The sequence below is a fragment of the Rhineura floridana genome, chromosome 21 (genome assembly GCF_030035675.1).
Source record: "Rhineura floridana isolate rRhiFlo1 chromosome 21, rRhiFlo1.hap2, whole genome shotgun sequence".
Taxonomy (NCBI): Eukaryota; Metazoa; Chordata; class Lepidosauria; order Squamata; family Rhineuridae; genus Rhineura; species Rhineura floridana.
In genome coordinates this window covers 3,785,954-3,806,409 of record NC_084500.1, presented here as the reverse complement: position 1 = coordinate 3,806,409, position 20,456 = coordinate 3,785,954, and the positions used below count along the sequence as shown (strand labels likewise).

General features: G+C 46.9%; 1 protein-coding gene across 4 annotated transcripts in view; it reads right to left on the bottom strand.

Moving 5' to 3' along the window:
- CAMKK1 (calcium/calmodulin dependent protein kinase kinase 1) overlaps positions 1–19,316 on the bottom strand; it is a 117,028-nt gene extending 97,712 nt beyond the window's left edge. For 3 of the 4 annotated variants that reach the window (XR_009759875.1, XR_009759874.1, XM_061605185.1), the window contains exon 1: positions 19,024–19,291. The gene's annotated coding sequence lies outside the window, so the exon portion shown is untranslated. Of the gene's footprint in view, positions 1–19,023 lie in introns of all 4 variants that reach the window. The other variant, XM_061605188.1, reaches the window with a different exon arrangement.
- Positions 19,317–20,456: the final 1,140 nt, after the last annotated feature.

Genomic DNA, 20,456 nt, shown 5'->3' with positions numbered 1-20,456 from the left:
GCTAGGGCCTTTTCATCTTCCTGCTGTCCCTTTTATGATGTCAATTTCCCTAGGAGGAAACCTACTAGAGATTTATTACAAAGGCTTCCTCTCTGCGGTCTGCCTGAAAAGCGGTATATAAATACTTTAAACTAACAAACAAACAAATGGCAAATCCACCATGGTAAGCAGATTAACACAGACAATACGCCAAAGAAGGCATTTGTAAGTTACTAGGGGCTGCTGCCCCTACTTGCTTTGCTTGCCAACCCCACCTACCATCACCAAAACTCCCCCTTCCCCCCATGGGCCACCAAAGCCAACTTTCAGCATCCCTAGCCAGCATGGCCAATGGCCCAAGGATGATACGAGCTTTTGTTCAGCTAGAAAACACAGCTGGCCAGCAGTACTCATTCCACAAACAAGACTCTCTAGTTGCCAAAGTAAGCCCAGAGAGGTGGTCATCTTCACTTTGCCTGGCCCTCACTCCTGAACAGGACAGCCCGTGTCACTTAGGACAGGAGATTCTGGACGTTCCAAAAGAGACCGTGGCTGAGTGGCAGAGCACATGCTTTGCCTCCAGAAGGTTTCAGGCTTAACCTCCGGCGCTTCCAATTTAAGAGGATCGGGTAGAAGACGACGGACGAGACTTTTCTTCGCCTCGGACCCTGGAGAGCTGCTGCCAGCCAGAGCAGACAATAATGGCCCGGAGAGACAGACGATCCAAGTCAGAATAAAACAGCATGGTACACCTTTGACCGAAGTTTTTCTGGGGAACTCTGTGGTTCTTCAGACACTATCATGGTCACGCAAAGCTGATTCTCATTTTTCCAATCTTAGGTTCACACAGGGAAGTGAGAGGTGTTACCTGGGGAGAGGGTGGGGGACTGGAGATAGTCCTGAGTGTCGGGGGTAAAGCACCAACGCATGTAACAAGTAACTTGAACCAGTGGGGAGCGATAGACAGAAAGGCAACTTACCTTCCCTCCCTGATTCCTGCTTAGTAACTACTTGTTGGTTTTTCCCCCTCAGGCTTTACTTCCTTCCTCTTCCTTTCTAAGTCAGCGGTAGTGTCTGTAAGTGCGAGCCTTGTGGCTCTACAGCAGCCACACGTATGCCTGTAGCCAGAATGACTATTTCCCAGCAGTAATACGTTCCTTTATTCTGTCAACCAACAGTCTTACCAGACTATTTGCTTATTTATTATTTTATTTATACCCCACCCTTCCTTCCAGCAGGAGCCCAGGGCAGCAAACAGAAACACCAAAAACACTTTAAAACATCATAAAAAGACCTTAAAATACATTCAAACAAAAAGTTAAAAACATTAAAAAAAACATTAAAAACATCTTTTTAAAAAAGGGTTACAGATATTAAAAGACATATTAAAAGCAATTCTAACACAGACGCAGAAGTGGAGGACTTCCGCACTCCACTGCAATATATACCAAGCCCCGAGCCTGAGGGATGGATGGAGAGGCGTGGCGGAGTGCGCGCAACGGCATCCGACTTTGTCCGTCTCTTCTGACATTATGAACCTCTCCTTTCGTTTCCCTTTTTAGAAAACCCATCAGCTAAAGCGTGGGCTAATTGTCCCGGTGCGTATTTGGTTACTTGAAAGCATTCGTAAACCAGCTCGTATATCAAATACTTCAAATATTTACAATGTAAAAAGCTGCAATGTCGTTCAAACGGCAACACAACCGAAAAGCGACAAGACAGCACTATACAAACATGTAAAACCAACCAAAACGTCAGGGCATTCAACACAGAGGAACACAGGAAGCTGCCTCATACCAAATAAGACCGTGGGTCCATCTAGCTCAGTATTGTTTACACTGACTGGCAGCAGCTATCCAGGGTTTCAGGCAGGAGTCTCTCCCAGCCCTACCTGGAGATGCCATTGGGGCTTGAACCTGGGACCTTTTGCATGCAAGGCAGAGGCTTCCCCCACTAAGCTCCAGCCCATCCCCAGTCAGGGCCCAATCTTACGGGCCCGGGAAAGCCTGGGGGAAAAGATAAGTCTTTCGCAAGATATCTGAAGCATCCAATGGTTGCTGCTTCATGAATGGCAGAGGGTATGGCATCCCATAATACAGGGGCAATAGCAGATTTCCTCAGATGACCCAAGTCAGGTGCAAGGGAGCCTCTGGCCCTCCAGAGGTTGCTGGAGTACAACTCCCATCAGCCCCTGCGAGCATGACGATGGGAGTTTATTCATTTATTTAATTTATTTAATTTGTATCCCGCCCTTCCTCCCAGCAGGAGCCCAGAGTGGCAAACAAAGCGCTGAAAACACTGTAAAACATCATAAAAACAGATCTTAAAATACATTAAAACAAAACAGCATTAAAAACCTTTTTAAAAAACAGCTTTAAAAAAGGGTTAAAAAACATTATTAAGCAATTCCAACACAGACACAGACTGGGATAGGTCTCAACCTAAGAGGCTTGTTGAAAGAGGAAAGTCTTCAAAAGGCACCAAAAAGATAGCAGGGATGGGAGTTGTAGTTCAGCCACCTCTGGAGGGCCAAAGGTTCCCTTGCACCTGATCGAACTGATCTTACAAGTCTGCACAAGGGCAGGTGGCCTTTCAGGTATCCTGGCCCCGAGCTATTTGGGACTTATAGAACAATTCCAAAAGCACACACATAATTCTTTTTAAAAGTAACCTGATAAGTTCTGGATCTTGGACCACTCTTTAAACTTAAATTCCTTGTACATGTATTTTATATTTAGAACTTTAGCCCATCCACTCTGAAGCTTCTTTTAAAACAAAATCTATACAAGAGGAACCTACAACTGGCCCCTGTCAGGAGTAACATACTGGGGATGATGGGCCTTTTGGCAGAATTCAGCAGGCCTCTTCTTATCTTGATATGGAGGGTGGAAAAACAACGGGAGAGGATAGGGTTGATCAGCCCCTCCTTCCGCCACCTTTCCACTCTCGAGCGCCGCCTGCGACAGTGCTTTTCAGTATAAACAACACATTTCAGGAAGCTGTTCATACGTATCATCCAGCCTGGCCTTTCCGGAACCTTAAAAGCATCTTGGGCTAGGTTGCTGCTGCAGCTTTGACGGCTCTGGATTGTGCCCAACAGAAGGAAACCAATTTCTTTCACTCTCCACACCTTGTTGCATTGGAAGCAATTTCAAGGACCCTTGAGGTACACGGACAAGCAGTAGAGGCTGGGACGAAGGGGGCCCTGCGCTACAGGGCCGGTGCCAGGCATGACTTGGCCCTCGGACACCAGCCTGTGCTCCTGCCTGTTCCACCTACCTCTCTCCTGTGTTCTGATGCTGCGCACACAGGGCTGCCATCAACCAAGATCGCAGCAGGGGCTTCCCTAAGGGGCTGATGCCCCCACTGCCATCTTGGTTGTTGGCACACATGCGCAGTACGCTACATGCCTGCCATCAACCAAGATGGCGGTAGGGGCATTAGCACCTTAAAGAAGCCTCTGCCGCCATCTTGGTTGGTGGCAGCCCTGCACGCACAGTAGCAGAACACAGGAGAGTGGTGGGTGGAGTGAGCAAATGGGAGAGTGGCCTGGAAGCTCCATCTGTGCAATCCACGGCAGGTACCCTGCTGCGGATCACGGAAGGGGAGCGCTACTCTCCCACCCTAACGAGGGGCCCTCAGCCACAGCCCGACCTGGCCGCCCTTTGGCGCCAACCCTGCTGCCCCACCAACCTGTCTGCTCTCAGCCAGCCCTCACCAGCCTGTCTTCTTTCTTACAACCAATCAGGTGGCTCTGTCTGTCATTAGCTCCAACTTTACCCACTGCTGGTCTCCCTACCGTCCACCCCACCAGTCCCAATGAGCACCAGCCACCATGACCGGCAAGCAATTTCTTTCCTATGGCTTTCCGACAATTTGTTTTTGTGCAAGCACACTTAATCATAGCATAAACCCTACAATTTTTTTTAAAGCCATTTCCAAAAAAGAAAAAGAAAAAAATTGGACTCATTAGTTTGTACGCTTGGAAAATTTTGCGTGCAGCTGAGAGTATTGTTCAACAGCAAGAAATTAGGGAGGAAAACCACCCACATCAACGTTCCCCCTTGCGGCTGCCAGCTTTAAAGCCATTTTCTTGAAGGCTATAACTCCCGGTTGCAGTGACAGAAGATTATTCCCTGCACTGGCAATTATAATTTTTTGAGATTAAGCTGAAGGCTTCCTAAAGATCCTGTTCAAGGCTTTACATGTCCTAAGCGTGCTCATATACACTCAAAACTCTTTCTATTTACCAGGGACGCTCCCTACTTTTGTGGTGCCTGGCCACTGTAACTCACTGGCCTTGTTATCTGGGTGCCTTCTTATAAAATCTGTTTGGCGTTAGTTGTTATTTGTCAAGGGTCAGACACTTCCCTAAAGTTTCTAGAAGTTACATGGCAGAGAAGTGGGCGGGCATATCTTGTCGCTAGCACGCATGTTTGTTAAAGCCACGTGCATGAATTCTAAGGCTTTGGACCATCATAATTCAAGGACCACTTGTCCCTACATGAACCTGCGCAGACCCCGAAATCATCTACAGAGGCTCTTCTAACATTTCCACTACCGTCTAAGGCGCAGGTGGGCAACCCGTGGCCATCAGACTCCATACAGCCATCCACTTCCTTTGGAGAGAGAATAAAGGAAAGAGGAGGAATGGAGGGGTGCAAGGGGATGCGTGGCAGCGAGTGCGTACAAGTGTGTGTGTGTGTGTACATATTGTGAGTAGGGAAGGAAGGCTCTGTCCATTTCGGTCCTTTCAGTTCCTAATTTTTCCTTCTGAAATTCAGTTCTCCACACGCCTGCAACAATTGGCAATTAAAAAAAAATCCTCATGAAAATTCTTCAGCCTTTTAGCGTGAATTTCTCCCCATAAACACATTTTTGTCTGAAGTTTTGACTAACGGGTGTGCGTTTGCCAGCAATTTCTCCAATTATAATGCACGGTTGCATGCTATTTTTGCGAAGGTATTCCATTTATACCACGCGTTCCCCTAAAATAAGCGTTTTTGTACATATTGCTTGGCTTGAGAGCTGCGTCGCAACATTCAGAGAAGTGCCAATGTGGAAGGACGGCTGTGTTTTGGTTCTCAAATTGTTTCAGAAAGTGCAAATTTGACACCTTCACCTGTAAGCGCAAACTGCATCAGATTTCTCCCGAATATCCCTAGTTTTGAGAGAGAGAGAGAATGAACAGGTGACGGAAGATAAAAGAAGAGAAAGATAAAGGGGGAGAGAATGGAGTCCCATCCACCGCTTTGCTTTGGCCCCAACCACTGTCAATGGTATGTGACCCCCAACCACTCCCCCCCAAGTAATGAGGCACTGAACTCTGAAAAGATTTGTCCACCTCTGATCCTAGGCAACATAGGTGGTAACTCAAGGCTGGGCCTTTTCAGTGGTAGCACCCCATCTTTGGAATCCCCTTTCCAGAAAGGCCCCTCTAGTGCCAACTTTGTCATCTTGTTTTTAGCACCATAGGAAGACTGTTTTAAACTATTGTTGGCCCAGGCCTGTTATGTATTCCAATCAGCAACGCAGCAGCAAATTCAGGAGTGCAGGGTCCCTTCATCATAATCACAGCCATGCCCGCCCTTTTGCTGCTGGGATGAGATCCTTGTTAACGTCTTCCCCAACAACATCAGACGTCCCTAGGAGCCAATCAGCATGAAACAGGAGAGTGTTAGCTACTCAGAAGAGTCTTCTCAGTGTCTGGTTCATCTTCTTTTACTCTGATTGGCTCAAGTCAGAAGGAAAAGACAAGGAAGCAGGTTAGAAGACTCAGCAACTATGTGGAATCCAGGAGTAACCCTAAAATCTGAAGTACATGAAGTTTCCAGACCATTTTCAAAGACAAGACTCCCCTATCTTGCATTACTTTTTTTTTCTTTTTGGCCTTGCAGACCCCCCATCCTAATGAATATGCTTGACTGCATGCCTATCTTCTTCCAAGTTTGCCCCCAAACTGCCAGTCCTGATAAGTAAGATGACTTGCTGGATATGCTTTAAGTTGGATGTCTGCATTGAGCAGGGTGTTGGACTCGATGACCTTATAGGCCCCTTCCAACTCTACGATTCTATGATTCTCAGTAGCTAACACACTCCCCTTTCATGCCGATTGGCTCGTAGGACACTGGGGACAGAGGGACCCTGCTCCCAAAAAAACTACAGCCTTGATTCCAACATTGTTTTAACTTACAGGAATGGATATTTTTTAATGGTTTCTACATCACCCCTGCAGCTCATGTTGTGCAAACCTTCTGTTGCTTTTAATAAGATGATCGTTGGTTTTAAGCGTTCGCTCTTCCGGAAGCCCTTTTCCCCAGGGCAGGGGGTGGGATACCGCTTTGCAAATGAACAAAGGCACAGTGTATTGCACAGCCTGCCATCTCCCAGAGGCTTGCAGCAGCTGGTGTGGGATGTGTTGAACGGCTGAAACCCAACTATAGGACTTGGAGATTTTTCTACTGTATCTTTAAATGAGGGGAGAATAAGCAACTGGGGAGTAAAGGGTACAGGGGCAAGGCTGTGCTGGGGCAATCAAGGGGCACACTTTTCCCACCTGTCTTGCCTACTGCTCCAGGTACGCAGAACATTGGATATCACCATTGTAATTGTTGCTGTTATGTGCCTTCAAGTCGATTACGACTTATGGCGACAAATGAAAAACAGAAGGGAGTAGAAAAAGAGGAAGGCCAAACAAGAGATGGATTGATTCCATAAAGGAAGCCACAGACCTGAACTTACAAGATCTGAACAGGGTGGTTCATGACAGATGCTCTTGGAGGTCACTGATTCATAGGGTCGCTATAAGTCACAGTCGACTTGGAGGCACATAACAACACCAACAATGAATCAGTGACCTCCAAGAGCATCTGTGCTGCATTTTTGATACTCTGTTCATAGGGTTTCCGTGGTAAGAGGTATTCAGAAGTGGTTTACCACTGCCTTCCTCTGAGTTTGGATGCATCTTAGTCTGGTGACCATTCTGCCTTGGGTGCCCCTGCTAGCAGCCTAGCCTCTTGGTCTAGACTCCTGACGGCATTGCCCTCAGCTTCTTCAATGCTCTCAACCCCCCTCACCACGTTAAGGTGTGCATCCTAAAAGGGGTCACCATTGTAAGCATGCCAGTTAAATAAATAAATGTGGCAGGCGACACAGAAATCCAATTAGCTACATTTCTCGTAGAGTTTTCCAACCGGGGATTTGCAGTGGGGGGGAGGACCACATCTCTGTCACCAAAATGCTTCCGAGAAAATAAATGTGAAGCGCTAACAAGAGACCAGCTCTGTCGCAATCAGGAGATGGTGCTAATGTGCAGCCGGGCCAGACAGGCTGCAGCAGAGACATCTCTCCTTGTCCGGTTATCTCATTAAGGAAGCTGCGCCACCCACATGAAGGCCATTTGTCATTTTGTACACCGTTTGTGCCAGAACAGCCGGCGCACAAAGCGAGACCCTTCCTGGGATTTATATTGGGATACAGCATGATTTTTTAAAATATTTACTCTGGTTTATGAAGAGGAGAGGCTACATCCTCTTTCCTAACAGAAAAATATTTCACGGGAAAATAGGAAGCTACTTTATACCGAGTCAGACAGTCGGTCTGTCTAGCTCAGTATTGCCCACAGTCACTGGCAGAGTCTTTTCCAGCCACATCTTGAGATGCTGGGATTGAACTTGGGCCCTCCTGGGTGCAAAGCAGGTGGTCATACCACTGAGCTATGACGCAGTTTACATTCGAAACGCATGAATTGTATTCAACAGTCTCGCTTAGGTATCTATGTGGACTGCTTATATTCACCTTTGTGTTATGTGCCTTCAGGTCGGTTACAACTTACGGCGACCCTATGAATCACCAACCTCCAAGAGCATCGGTTGTGAACCACCCTGTCCAGATCTTGTAAGTTCAGGTCTGTGGCCTCCTTGATGGAATCAATCCATCTCTTCTTTGGCCTTCCTCTTTTTCTACTCCCTTCCGTTTTCCCCAGCATTTCCTAGTGAATCACGTCTTCTCATGATGTGTCCAAAGTATGATAACCTCAGTTTCATCATTTGAGCTTCTAGTGACAGTTCTGGTTTAATTTGTCCCAACCCCCAATTATTTGTCTTTTTCGCAGTCCATGGTATGTGCAAAGCTCTCCTCCAACACCACATTTCAAAGGAGTTGATTTTCTCTTATCCCCTTTTTTCACTGTCCAACTTTCACATCCATACATACAGATCAGAAATACCATGGTCTGAATTTAGTGTTCAGTGATATATTCATTTATGTATTTAAATTAGAATTGATAGAATATTCTTGTTAATGGTTTTATCTTTTTAAAAATCGTTTGTTATATTTGCAAATAAAAGATTTTTAAAAAGCCCTAAACATGCTCCTAATGAACACAGAGTTAGACCATTGGCCCATCTAACCCAACAGAGTCCACACTGACCAGCAACAACTCTTCAAGGTTCCAGGCAAAGGTCTCTCGCAGCCCTAACTAGAGATGTCTGGGACTTTCAGCATGCAAAGTGTGTGCTTTACCACTAGGCTATCCCACCTCTAAAGCCCATGTATTTTCGTGCAAATGTTGCATCAGACCAGTCTACTATCAGGATCCATTTCCAAGACCAGGTACAGAATTATTATATGGGATGTGAATGTGCCAGTCCTTGATCCAGAACAGCACAGCGTGAAGATTAAGAGTCATTCATGAGTTTTTTAAAAAAGTTTTTGGAGGGGATATTGTTTTTTAAAGTATATGTTTTTAAATAAGTTGAATTATAACAACCTGGAGAAAATATTTCCGACAGGGGCTTGCATGTTATTGTACTGCAGAAGAGCTTTTGAGGGTTTTTTCCTCAAACTTTGAATCTGTAGCAGCATAATACATTATTAGGTAGATTTTACTCAAGTATATTCGAAATATTAGAGATTCATGTTTTACATTATCAATTTTTTTTACATATTTTTAATAACTATGTAAGCACACGCACAAGGAGATCTCCTTCACCTGGATGCCACTGACGAAGAATGTTTAAATCGAAACAGGTTTGGCAGGTTATTCATAATACAATGAGTGGTATTCCATGCTAGTCTTACTCAGAGTAGACCTAGTCAAGTTAACAAACATGACTAACTTAGGTTCATTAATTTCAAAGGGGGTACCAGTGGTGGCCGGTGGCTCCATGTCACCACTGTGGAATCCACGGGGCCTGTCTGAGGTGCTGAATCTCATTTTTTGGGAATATATCAATTTTGGGAATAGATTGCAGAACCTTGGACAGCTCCTTGAAAGTCTGGACTGAAACCCAGAGTGGATTCCACTGCGCCACTGATATGGGGCCCCCAACCACTACTGGGGACTACTCTAAGCATTTTTCACCTTCTGGATTCCAAGGATCTGGGGCTAACAAACCTTTGTGTTCCATTGCTTGCAGTGGAATTAGTATTTGAAAGACATTTAGTCAGCACAGCCAGATATTTTAGAACACATTTATGTTCAGTGCAGTGACGTATGTGATATTACACACTGTTGTAAAATACGTATTGTTGTTCCTTATTGCACATTCTGTTGGCTACCAGCCAGAGACCTATTTTTTGTAGCATCTTAAAATTCTTACATACCTACGTGATAGAAATATATTATGCTCATTTAGACCTTGACTCTGTTCATTCATTTGTATCCACCTCTGCTAAGTGCCACATTGCAGATGCTTAACAATGCATAAAAACACCATTTTCATGCAGTTGAGTTGATGTATTATTATAATCATCATCATCATAATCAAATGTTACATAGAGATGAGCTCTTTTTGCTCAAGGCCATTTCACAACCAAACAAGTATTTGCAAGCAAATGACAAGAATATGAATAGAAATCTAAGACAGCGAGCCTGATCCAGATGTAACGGGAAAGTCTGAGGCTCAAACGCTTCCCCACTTCCCCCTTCTCTTTCGTAACCATGAGGACATCAGAAGATTTCCTTTCCTCTTTTAGACAAGCCAGTTTCCTTGCTACAGCCAAACGCAGGAAAGTGTGGTTTGTTTAAACTCTACGTAATGAGAACCAGCCAGGATCCAAGTATCGTTTCAGCTCCTAGCTCATTTACTAACTAGACCTTCAACAAACCACAGTTCTCAAGGTTTGGATGCAAACATGAACTGTGGTTTGTTTAAAAGTGGGGACTTAGGGAAGGTCACCTTTAAATGTGAACTGAATCAAAATTTCATCCCCATTCCTAATTTCATCCCTCTTGTGCACCAGTTCCCTCTTCCAGGCTGCTCTAAATATAGTTCATAATAGTATCCAAATTGGGTGAATGAAGCTTTACCTCTAAACTGCAATTTGCAAATCTGCCTGTAAGTGCCTCGGTCTCTCCGATCCAGGCTAAATGATGCTTTAATGTGATATAGGACCTTGTATTTCCTCCCCCCTCCCCCCGCATGGAGAAGAAGATGCAAGGTCCTATAGCACATTCCAAATTCTCCAAATCATCATTGATATAGTCATCCATAGGACTAGCCCTAACCTGAGACATAGAGGCAGGACATTGGCGGAGCTGTGACTGACACTGCCTGCCCAGAACCTCTTAAACCAATGTTCTTCAACCTTGGGTCCCCAGATGTTGATGGACTACAACTCCCATCAACCCCAGCCAGCTCAGCCAGTGGCCAAGGATAATGGGACTTGTACTCCAACAACATCTGGAGATCCAGGGTTGAAGAACAGTGTTTTAAACCAATCTGCTGGGCTCAAATGCAATTGAGGAAGAGCTAGAGAAAGATTCAACTGTCAGCAGGGTCAGTTTTTGTACACGGAATTGAGGGAGGCCCTATCTTGTCCTTCAGCTCAGTCAGGAAAAGTGTTTTTAGCTGACCTTGGCTGTCCAGTATTTGCCAAGGTAGGGACCCCCAATTTCCCATCTTCCAAAAGGTGTACAACAACTTTCCATTTCCTTATTAAAATATCAACAGCCTCCCTGTCAACGAAAAGTCTGCAGCACAGCTAACACAGTTTCCTAAAATCTACACCACAAGTTAAAACAATTATAATCAATCTCTCTTTTTTTCAGCGCAACACTATATTTACTCATGAAAATCTTTATACATAGCCCTCTTGTAAAGCATCAGGGCAGTGTACAGCAACATAAAAGCTTTTAAAAACAACGCAAAACAATCAGTAAAATAACTGGCTGTTAAACAAAAATTAAACAACTGCATAGGCCTGACAGCACAAAACAGCCTTCCAGAGATGCCTGAAAATCAACAGTGAGGATGCCTGTCAAATCTCTGCTGGAAAAATGTTCCGTAGAATGGGACTAGGGCCACTAGATGTTCAACTGCTGGTCGATGCCAGTTGGCCCTCTGCAACGGAGGAGACAACTAACAGTGTTCCTCCAGATGACCTCAATGATCAGGCTCAGATATAAAGATTCAGATGGTCCTTTCCAAAAACAACGGCTTCCACAACATAGCCATTCCGCCAAATCCCAAGCAAACAGGAAGAGAAATTAGGGACAGGGGAGAAATTTGATTCCGTTTGCATTTTAAAGCAGACCTACCCAACATGCAGTTTCTAAAACAATATGCAAAGAAAAAAACAGCCATCCTTCAAAACGTTCACTCATCCGAAGTTTGCAATGTAGTTCTCTGGCCAAGTACAAAAGCACATAAACTAGGGTGAAGTGCGCATTAAAAGGCATGTATTAACAAAAACAAGTTACCTTAAGAAAAATTGCTTTGCAATCATGTGTCTTTTGGAAGAAAGTTGCACTCAATTTTGTTTTGTCATTTTTTCTGTTATGGTTGTATTGTTTTGCTTGAAATTGTTTTGTGTCATTGCTTTTGTTGCAAGCTATTTCAATTATTGTGCTTTTGCTTCCTTCTTGTAAGTCGCTTTGAGTTCTATTGTAGAAAAAAAGCGACTAATACTAGTAATAAATAGTAATAAATAAATTTTGCACCAATCAATTTTCATGAGGACTTTTTCTTTTAATTGCAAACTGATACGGAAGAGTGAAAAGCTGAAGCGTGGAAAAACGAGAAACCAAAACTGAGAAGGTTTCCCCATCCCTTAAATCTAATACATGCAGTGCACAGAATTATTGCTTCCAATTTCAATTTAATCTGACTGGTGCATCTTTTGATGTTCAAGGAGCAACTCATCAGAGCTCAGACACAATTTTCTTGGCTTTCTCCATTAGTAAGAGAGGTTAAACTGTGCTCCTTTTTCATACCCCAGCCAGAAAGCCTGATGTGCTGCAATGGTCTGTCCTCCCCCCCCCCAAAAAAAAAAATCCTGAAAGGTGGGGGAGGCAGCTGGAACACCTCCAAAGCTTTCAAAACCTTCCTGGTCTGAAGAAAGGCACTGCAGCATTTACCACGGCTGGATGTGCTGTTCTGCTACAGGGAGGGATGCAAAGTTCTGTCAACGTTCTCTCAGTTTCTCCAGTCTTAAATTCAGTACTCCACATTTCTACAGCAATCTGCAATTTTTTTTAATCCTCCTGAAAATTCTCCACCATTTCAGCGCGAGTTCCTCTGAGCAAACACATTCTTGTAGGCAGTTTTGACTCATGTACACATTCTTGCAAGCCATCTCTCATCATATTTAGGCATTTTTCTATGTTAGTTTCACTCCTATATTCATTTTTATGCACATTCCCCCCCCCAAAAAATATAATGCATTTTTATAACCCCTGGTCGGTCGGCGAACTGCATTGCACAATTCCTGCACGTGCAAATTTCGAAGGGTGGCTGGAGTTTCGTTTCTCCTCCTGTTTCGGAAAGTGCAAGTTCAATAGATTCAGCTTGAAATGCAAGCTGAATCGAATTCCTCGCCCATCCCTAGCGATGGGAGACAGCGCTTGCAGGCATTAGTGTCCTACGGTACCTTTACCCCCGGGACAAGAGAGACACCTCATGGAGGCTAGCTCAACCACGCCGCCAAACCATGCAGGGCCAAGAGCGCTGCCCTTTCCATCCCAATTCAAGCAAAGGGTGTCGCAGTGGCACGCAATAAAGAATGGATACTCCTCGGGGCCTCTGCAGAGGAAGTCAATGTAGTATCCTGTCAGCTTTGTAAACTTCAATTCCCGTCAGCAAAGCAGACAGTCCTCACAGGCGATGGAAGCTGGCATCAAGCCGCATCTGGAGGGCACCATTCTGGCTACTCATAAGACAGAGTGTCAGTGTGGTCTGCTGTTCTCTCCAGCTAAGTGACTCCCAGATGTTGTGGAATTCCAACGCTTGGGGCCCATCTGCACCAGACATTTGAAGCAGTATTATACCACTTTCAACAGCCATGGCATACCCCAAGGCATCCTGGAAAGCGTACAGAGTCACAGAGTCATAGAACAGTAGAGTTGGAAGGGGCCTATAAGACCATCGAGTCAACTGAGTGTTGTTTGTAAAGGGTGCCGAGAGTTGTAAGGAGACCCCTATTCCCCTCATAGAGCTACAATTCCTGGCGTACACACTGCATGTATTAGATTTAATGGATCATCAAACCACGCTGAGAACTGTAGCTTGGGGGGATGGAATAGGGGGTCGCCTAGAAACTTCCAGCACCCTTCATAAACTACAGTTCCCAGGATTCTTTGAGAGAAGCCATGACTGTTTCCAGTGGCATGGCACCGCTTTCAATGTATCCTGCAGCTGAGACCACAGCCAGCATGGCCAGTGGTCAGCGGTGAGGAGAGCTGCAGCCCATCAACCTTTGCAGGATAGCAGGTGAAAGAACATCAGAAGAACCTGGCCTCTGGATCAGTGGCCCATCTAGTCCAGCCTCTGAGTAGCCAACCAGATGCTTCTTCTTGGAAGCCCACAAGCCACTCATGATTTCCAGCAACGCACAGCCTCCGACAGCGGGGACAGGATAAGGCTATCAGTGGCTAGCAGCCATGATGGCTATGCTCTGCCACCACAGTCGGAGGCCGTATGCTTCTGAAAACCAGTTGCCGGTAGCCACAAGAGGGGAGAGTTGTTGTTGCGCTCAGGTCCGGCTTGTTGGCTTCCCCAAAGAGGCATCTGGCTGGCCACTGTGAGAACAGGATGCTGGACTAGATGGGCCACTGGCCTGAGCCAGCAGGCTCTTCTTAAGTTCTTATGAGAGAACCTAGCCATTGTGGCTAGTAGCCACTGAAATCCTCACCCCGTATGAATTTGTCCAGTCCTTTTATAAAGCCATCCGATTTGGTGGCTGCCTCTACATTTTGCGAGAGCAAATTCCTCACTTTTAACTACGTGCTGGGCAACAAAGTACTTTCATTTGTCTGTCCTGAATCTGCCGACCTTCTGCTTCACTGGATGGCCCGTTGGGCTTGTGTTGTGATAGCTACCGCGATGAGAGAGGTTGGGGCGGAATATCAAGAGCAGATAAAATCCCCACCCAACCATACAGTTAGCTGGACATCAAGTCTCGGGGTCAATGGTACTCTCCTCTCTCAATTGAGACTACCTCATAGGGTTGTTATAATAACAAAAGATAAGGACAGAATCATGTTACCTTGAGCTTGTCAGAGGAAAGAAAGGCTGTGCAGAATAAAAAACAGCTTAGTGGTGAGTTCGGTTCAGATGGTCTGCAAAAGGTTTGCAGAGCAGTTGAGAATATCTGTACTAGGCCCAGCACTTGGTTTTATTTTATTTTTCTGCTAATGGAAATACAGGTCATTCCGACCAGGGCTAGATTATGGACTAACAAGGCTGTGACCTGGAGCCCACGATTTTCAGAAGCACAGCTCTGGTGCAATCTAATTTTCCCCTTAAAAATATATCGGTTTTTAAAAAGGGCCCTGTTGTGCAGCCTGATCTTGGGCCCATGATTTTCATAATACACAGCTGGTTTGAAAGTGATAGCAGCGATGAAGGTTTTTAAAAATAAAAAAGTCTATTAAGTGTGTTGCCAAAAACCCCAGCAGTGAGAAAAAAAATTGACAACTGCTGCTTTTGAGGTAACTTCCAAAGAAGCTGCCTGTTGCATGAATCACTGCTCTGGGCTTGCCTTTTTCCCAAATCAGGAGGCACACCCAGATCGCTGACTCATTCGAAAGCACTACGGTGGGCTTCTTGGACAGTTCCTCCAGGAATCAGAGAGACACACTCAATTTTATTGTCTTTTATTTTAAAATAAGAATAGGGCTGAGAGGGGAACGTGCTTCCCATTTTTCTTTCAGGGACCAGGGAATTATTTTATTTGTTTGTTTGTTCAATTTATATCCCACCCTTCCTCCCAGAAGGAGTCCAGGGCAACAGCAAAATGCTAAAAGCATCTGTAAAACAAGAAAACTTAAAAACATATTTTAAAAAAATCTTTAAGAAAAAAAAAACTTTAACAAACATAGCTCTGGACTGGGATACGGTTTTGTGGCTACGACATGCTTGTGTAATATAGGTAGGCAAACCACAAGCCCTTACACCAGGAGACAGAAAAAACACAGTAAAACAAGAAGCATTAACCCGGCAGAAGGAGGGAAGGAAGATTTTGAGACCTTTCCTGCCTCTTAAGTACTAAATGATTCCACTCCCAAAAACACCAATGCATCTGCAACTTGCCCTCAAACCCAGCAATCCTGTTTTATATTCCATCAAGCACTGGAGAAACCAGTTTCTGCAGGTAAAAGGGAACAGGTGGAAAATGCCAGAGGCTTGCCAAATCATCACGAAAACAAAACTGAGCCACACCAGCACTCAGAACCTCAGGAGTGCTGCAAACCGACGGCGTGCCAAAAACGAAAGGCATCTATGACAAGCAAAGGGGATCCAATCTATCCTGGAAGAGAGTCAAAAATAGGAGGCATCCTTGGAAGTTGAACCGAAAGCAAAAAGGAAAGGGAAAAAAGGTTGAGGTCCTCCCACTATGACTCCCCTCCACACACAAAAGGAGATAATGGAATCATCTCCAGGAGGTGCTGTCTGGACAGGAGGATTGGGGCAGGGGGGTGCGATACTGGAGATTTTTCCTTCCCCCCTACAAAAAAATCACAAGCTGGAGAAAATGTATCAGGGAGGAGACCGAGGCATTAATTGGTGCCCCCTCACACCGACCAGGGCTGTGGAGTCGGTATGTCGAACCTTCGACTTCAACTCCTCTATTTTTCTACTGTCCGACTCCAACTCCTTCATAAATGGCAAATGTATATTAATGTATTATATTAAAATATTAATTTTATTTTGAAGTCAGAGTCAGTACATTTTTACCAACTCCAACTCCACCCAAAATTGCTTCCGACTCCGACTCCACCCAAAATTGCTTCTGACTCCACGACTCCGACTCCACAGCCCTGACACAGACAGTGAGCCACTCACCCAAATCGGCAGTCCAAAAGGACTCAGAAAAGCATGCGTTTTAATGTTTTTTAAGGATGTTTTGTTGTGATATATTTTAAAGTCTGTTTTTACAATGTCTCAGAGTGTCTTCAGTGTCTTTGTTTGCTGCCCAGGGCTCCTACTGGGAGGAAGGGGGGGATATCAATCTAATATATAATAACAAGAAAGTGTGACTGGCTCAGTAAGACGCCTCATCAGCTTATCGCAAACAGTTGTCCCAGAAGACAAGACAGAGAGAGAAGATTCGCGACACCGTGAAGCAAAGGTGGCTAACTCTCAGTTTCTCTCCTCCACCTCGCCCATTTTGGCAGTAATAAATAAATAAATAAATAAATTGAGGAGGACGCATCACTGAGGCGGTCAGAGGGGGATGCAAATCACCCTCTTCCCCATCATCAGACAGATTCTTCACTCAGAGGGGAGGTGACAATAGCCCACAGAGGCTGGCCCATTGGGGTACTGGGCCCTGACCCCCCACCTCAGTCTACCCTCAGCAAGCCCCCGCCTGCCTTCATATTTACAACCAGTCCAGGAGGGTGGCCCTGACTGTCAGCCCCCCCCCCAGTATCAAAACTGCCCCTTGTAGAACTCAACAGGGGAAGGACAAAGGCAAAATTAGAACGAGTTGGCTTCGACTGTCATTGGCTCTGGATGCACCTCAGCTGGGCATTTTGCTTTCCGCCCCACCAATTCCAATGGGAACCAGGCACCACTGCATAACCCCCTCCTTAGCTGATCTACCTAGATCCAATGAGAAGGGGAGGCTGCGTGTATGTGGTGACCACACCAACTACTGGCTTACAACCCCTGGAGGGTTAGCCAAGGGAGACGGCGGTCCACAGGCCAAAACAGGTTGGCCTTCAAAACTTGAGATTGGCGGAAGCTTTTCGCAGAATGCAGCCCACTTCATCGCTTGCATGAAGTCAGCAAGTAGACAGACAAGGTGGGTCAAAGGACAACCCCATGGGGCAGGTGAATCTGAAGGACGGCGACTGGCTCAAGGTCACCCAGGAAGCAAGTGGGGCGGGGATGTGTACTGGCCCACTTCCGCAGTTCAATGCTTCAATTGCTACACCACACAGACTCTTAGTAAGACGTTTGGTTCTGTCTACGTAGGACTCAACTGAAACCAGGGTTTTCTTTCCAATTAAACTAGCAGAGCAAAACTGGAGGGATTAATCACGGTTTTCCGGCTCTACTGTTTTACTATTTTGCTTTTTATATCCCTGGATATATCTGTAAACAGAGGATAAAACTTCATGAAGCTGATTCCAGTGAGAGCCAGGCCACATACGACAAAAACAACAGATCAGCAGGGCTCAATTAGTGTCTCACTCTAACCTCCAAAGAGCTCAGACCTAATCTTCATAAGAACCCTGCAAGGTAGGCTAGTCTGAAAGTTGATACGGGGGGGGGAATTCAATTCAGTTTGCATTTAAAGCTGCATCTAGCAAATTCACACTTTCCGAAACAAAATAAGAACCAAAACCCAGCCATCCTTTGAAATTTGTACTTATCTGAATTTTGCAATGCGCCAACCAACCAACGTTTACAAACATGTGTATGTTGGGGGAAAGTGTGCATAAAAATGAATATATGAATGAAAAAAACATACAAAATACATTACATTAGGAGAAATAGCATAAACAAACGTATACATTAGCTAAAACCGCATACACAAATGTAGTCCAACGACATCTGGGGACCCAAGGTTGCAGGACAGCGCTTCAAACAGCTGAATGTGTGCAGTTAGTTCTTGGAGTACAACTCCCATCACCCCCGCTCATGCCAGTCACAGCTCAGTGGGAGAGCACCTGAAGGTCCCAGGTCCAATCCCCAGCACCTCCAGGTAGGGCTGACAAAAGACTCCCTCCCTGAAACCCGACAGCTACTACCGGTCATTACAGACCAAGGAAAGGCAGAGACGTCCCCAGGCTACAGCTCCCACCCACCAGCCCTGACCATCGCCTATGCTGGCCTGGGCTGAAGGGAGTTGGGAGTCCCAACGTCTAGGGAGCACCACGCTGGCGATCCCTGCAGTAGTCAATCCTGAGCGAAGTAGCCCAAGAGCCCAATTCAGCACAAGGCAGCTTTCTACGTTCTTAGGATCCCAACAACATCTGAAAGACCACCCCTGGGTTAGGGAGAACAGACCCCCCCCAGCGCAATCTCCCAACCCCAGGGGCGGCGGCTGGTGCCCAGCTGAGACTGACGGGATGGGAGCCCGCCAGCCCCAAAAGGAGACGGAGCCATGAGCCAACTCATTCTGTTCTGGTCCCCACCCTCCTCCCCCTCCCTGCTGCGTTGAACAAGGGGCAACGCTGAGACTGGACTGGCTACCTTTAAGAAGGCAGGCAGGTGTGGACTGGCAGAGGGCAGGCTGAGGGCGGCTGCCCCACTAGTCCGAATGGCTCAGCCTCCACTGGCCCAGCCCTCATCTCCCCCCCCCTCGCGGCCAAGAGCACCCCCGCGCTCGCTGGCGGTGGGCTGCGTGGGGAAAGCGCTCCACGCGCGCTCAGAGGCACTCTGCCCCCAACCTTCCCCAGCTCGAAGCCTCTGCCCAAGGCCACCTGGTTTGGGGCGTGCCACCCCCACCCAGCCCTCCCCCTCCTGCAAAGGCGTCGCCGCCAGAGAAGGCAGCCCGCAGCCGCCCTGCCTGTGCCGGACTCTGGCTCCCAGGCTCCCAGCTGTTGCAACGGACCGGGGCGGAGGGCGCCTCCGACGCCAAGGCACCCACCTCTCCTGGCCGAGGATCTCCGCCAGGAAGCTGCCGCTCCTGCCTGCTCAGTCAGCCAGCTGCCGCTCTCCTCTCGGGGTCCAGCAATTCACCAGGTGAAGCTCCTCACCGGGCGCCTCCCTTCCAGCAGCTGCTGCGGCATCCCTTCCTCTCCGGCGGCTTTTTTCTCCCTCTTTTTTTGGGCGAAATTGCCGCTGCCGCAACAGCTGCAGCGACGGTGCCAACGTGCCGCTTGTTTGCGGAGAGCCCTGAAACAAAGTAACCCGCCCGCCCTCCAATCCGCGGCCTCGTACCGCCCCGGCTCCCTCCGCCTCCGGGCGGGAGGCTTTGTCTCGGGCGCCCCGATTGGCGGAGGCGCCCCTCCCTCCTCGGCTTCTCATTGGCCCTGTATAATTGGCCGGCCCGGCGCTCGCCTCGCCGTTGGGCGCCGCTGCTGCTCTGCTCTGCTCTGCTCTGGGGCGCCTGCAAGACAGAGAAAGAGCGGTGGTCGTGGTCTGCCCCGCCTTGCCAGCTGGGGGGGGGCGAGTGTGCCTCTTGTTCCTAAAATCAGAGGAATGTGCCTTATTGGGAGTCAGCGCTGTTTTAGAGCATCGAGCTCAATATTGTCGACACTGGCTGGCAGCAGCGCTGGGGGATTTCAAGCAGGGGCGCCTGGGGACTGCACCTGGGGTCTTCCACATGCAAAGCAGATGCGCTACCACGGAGAGATGGACCTCCCCTTGGGCAAAGAGGAAACTGCCTTGTACACGAGTCAAGAGGGCTGGGCTGGTTAGCGCAATACCATTGACACTGACTGGCAGCAGCGCTGGGGGATGTCAGCAGGGGATGAGCTCAGCCCTGCCTGGAGACTGAACCTGGGCTCTTCTGCATGCAAAACTAGGTGGCCCTTCTGGTGTGATTTGGTCAGACTGGCTGCCAGTTAGCTACCAGGCTAGGTGCAAGGTGCTGGTATTGGGGTACAGCCTGGGACAAGGATGCCTAAAAGATCGCCTCCTCCCCCATGTACCCAGCCAAGTGAAGTCAAACCCCCCTGATTCTATGCTTCATTTGTTTACACAGTTATTATTTTTTACAGTGAAAATAGAGGGAGCTATATCACCGTGTGCCTGACTCATTTTAGTAAGGTAGAATATGGGGTGGGCTCAGCATCCCTGCAACTTAGATGACTTGCAAAAATAAAATGAGCAATTAACAGCACAAAAGGACCTCTGCCAAAGGAAATTGGAGTTTGCCAGAGAAAATAATTAGGGCTATCATGACACAATTAAGACGCAGCTAGCAACAAAGGAGAGAAAACCTTGAAAGCCACACTCTCTGGTTCACTGTTCCTGGTGGCAGATTGCCTCCTTCTGCATTTCCTTGAAGAGAGGCTTCCTCCCACAACAGAGCGAAAAGGCATTTCTCGCCAGGAGCCACAAATGTGACCTCTTAGG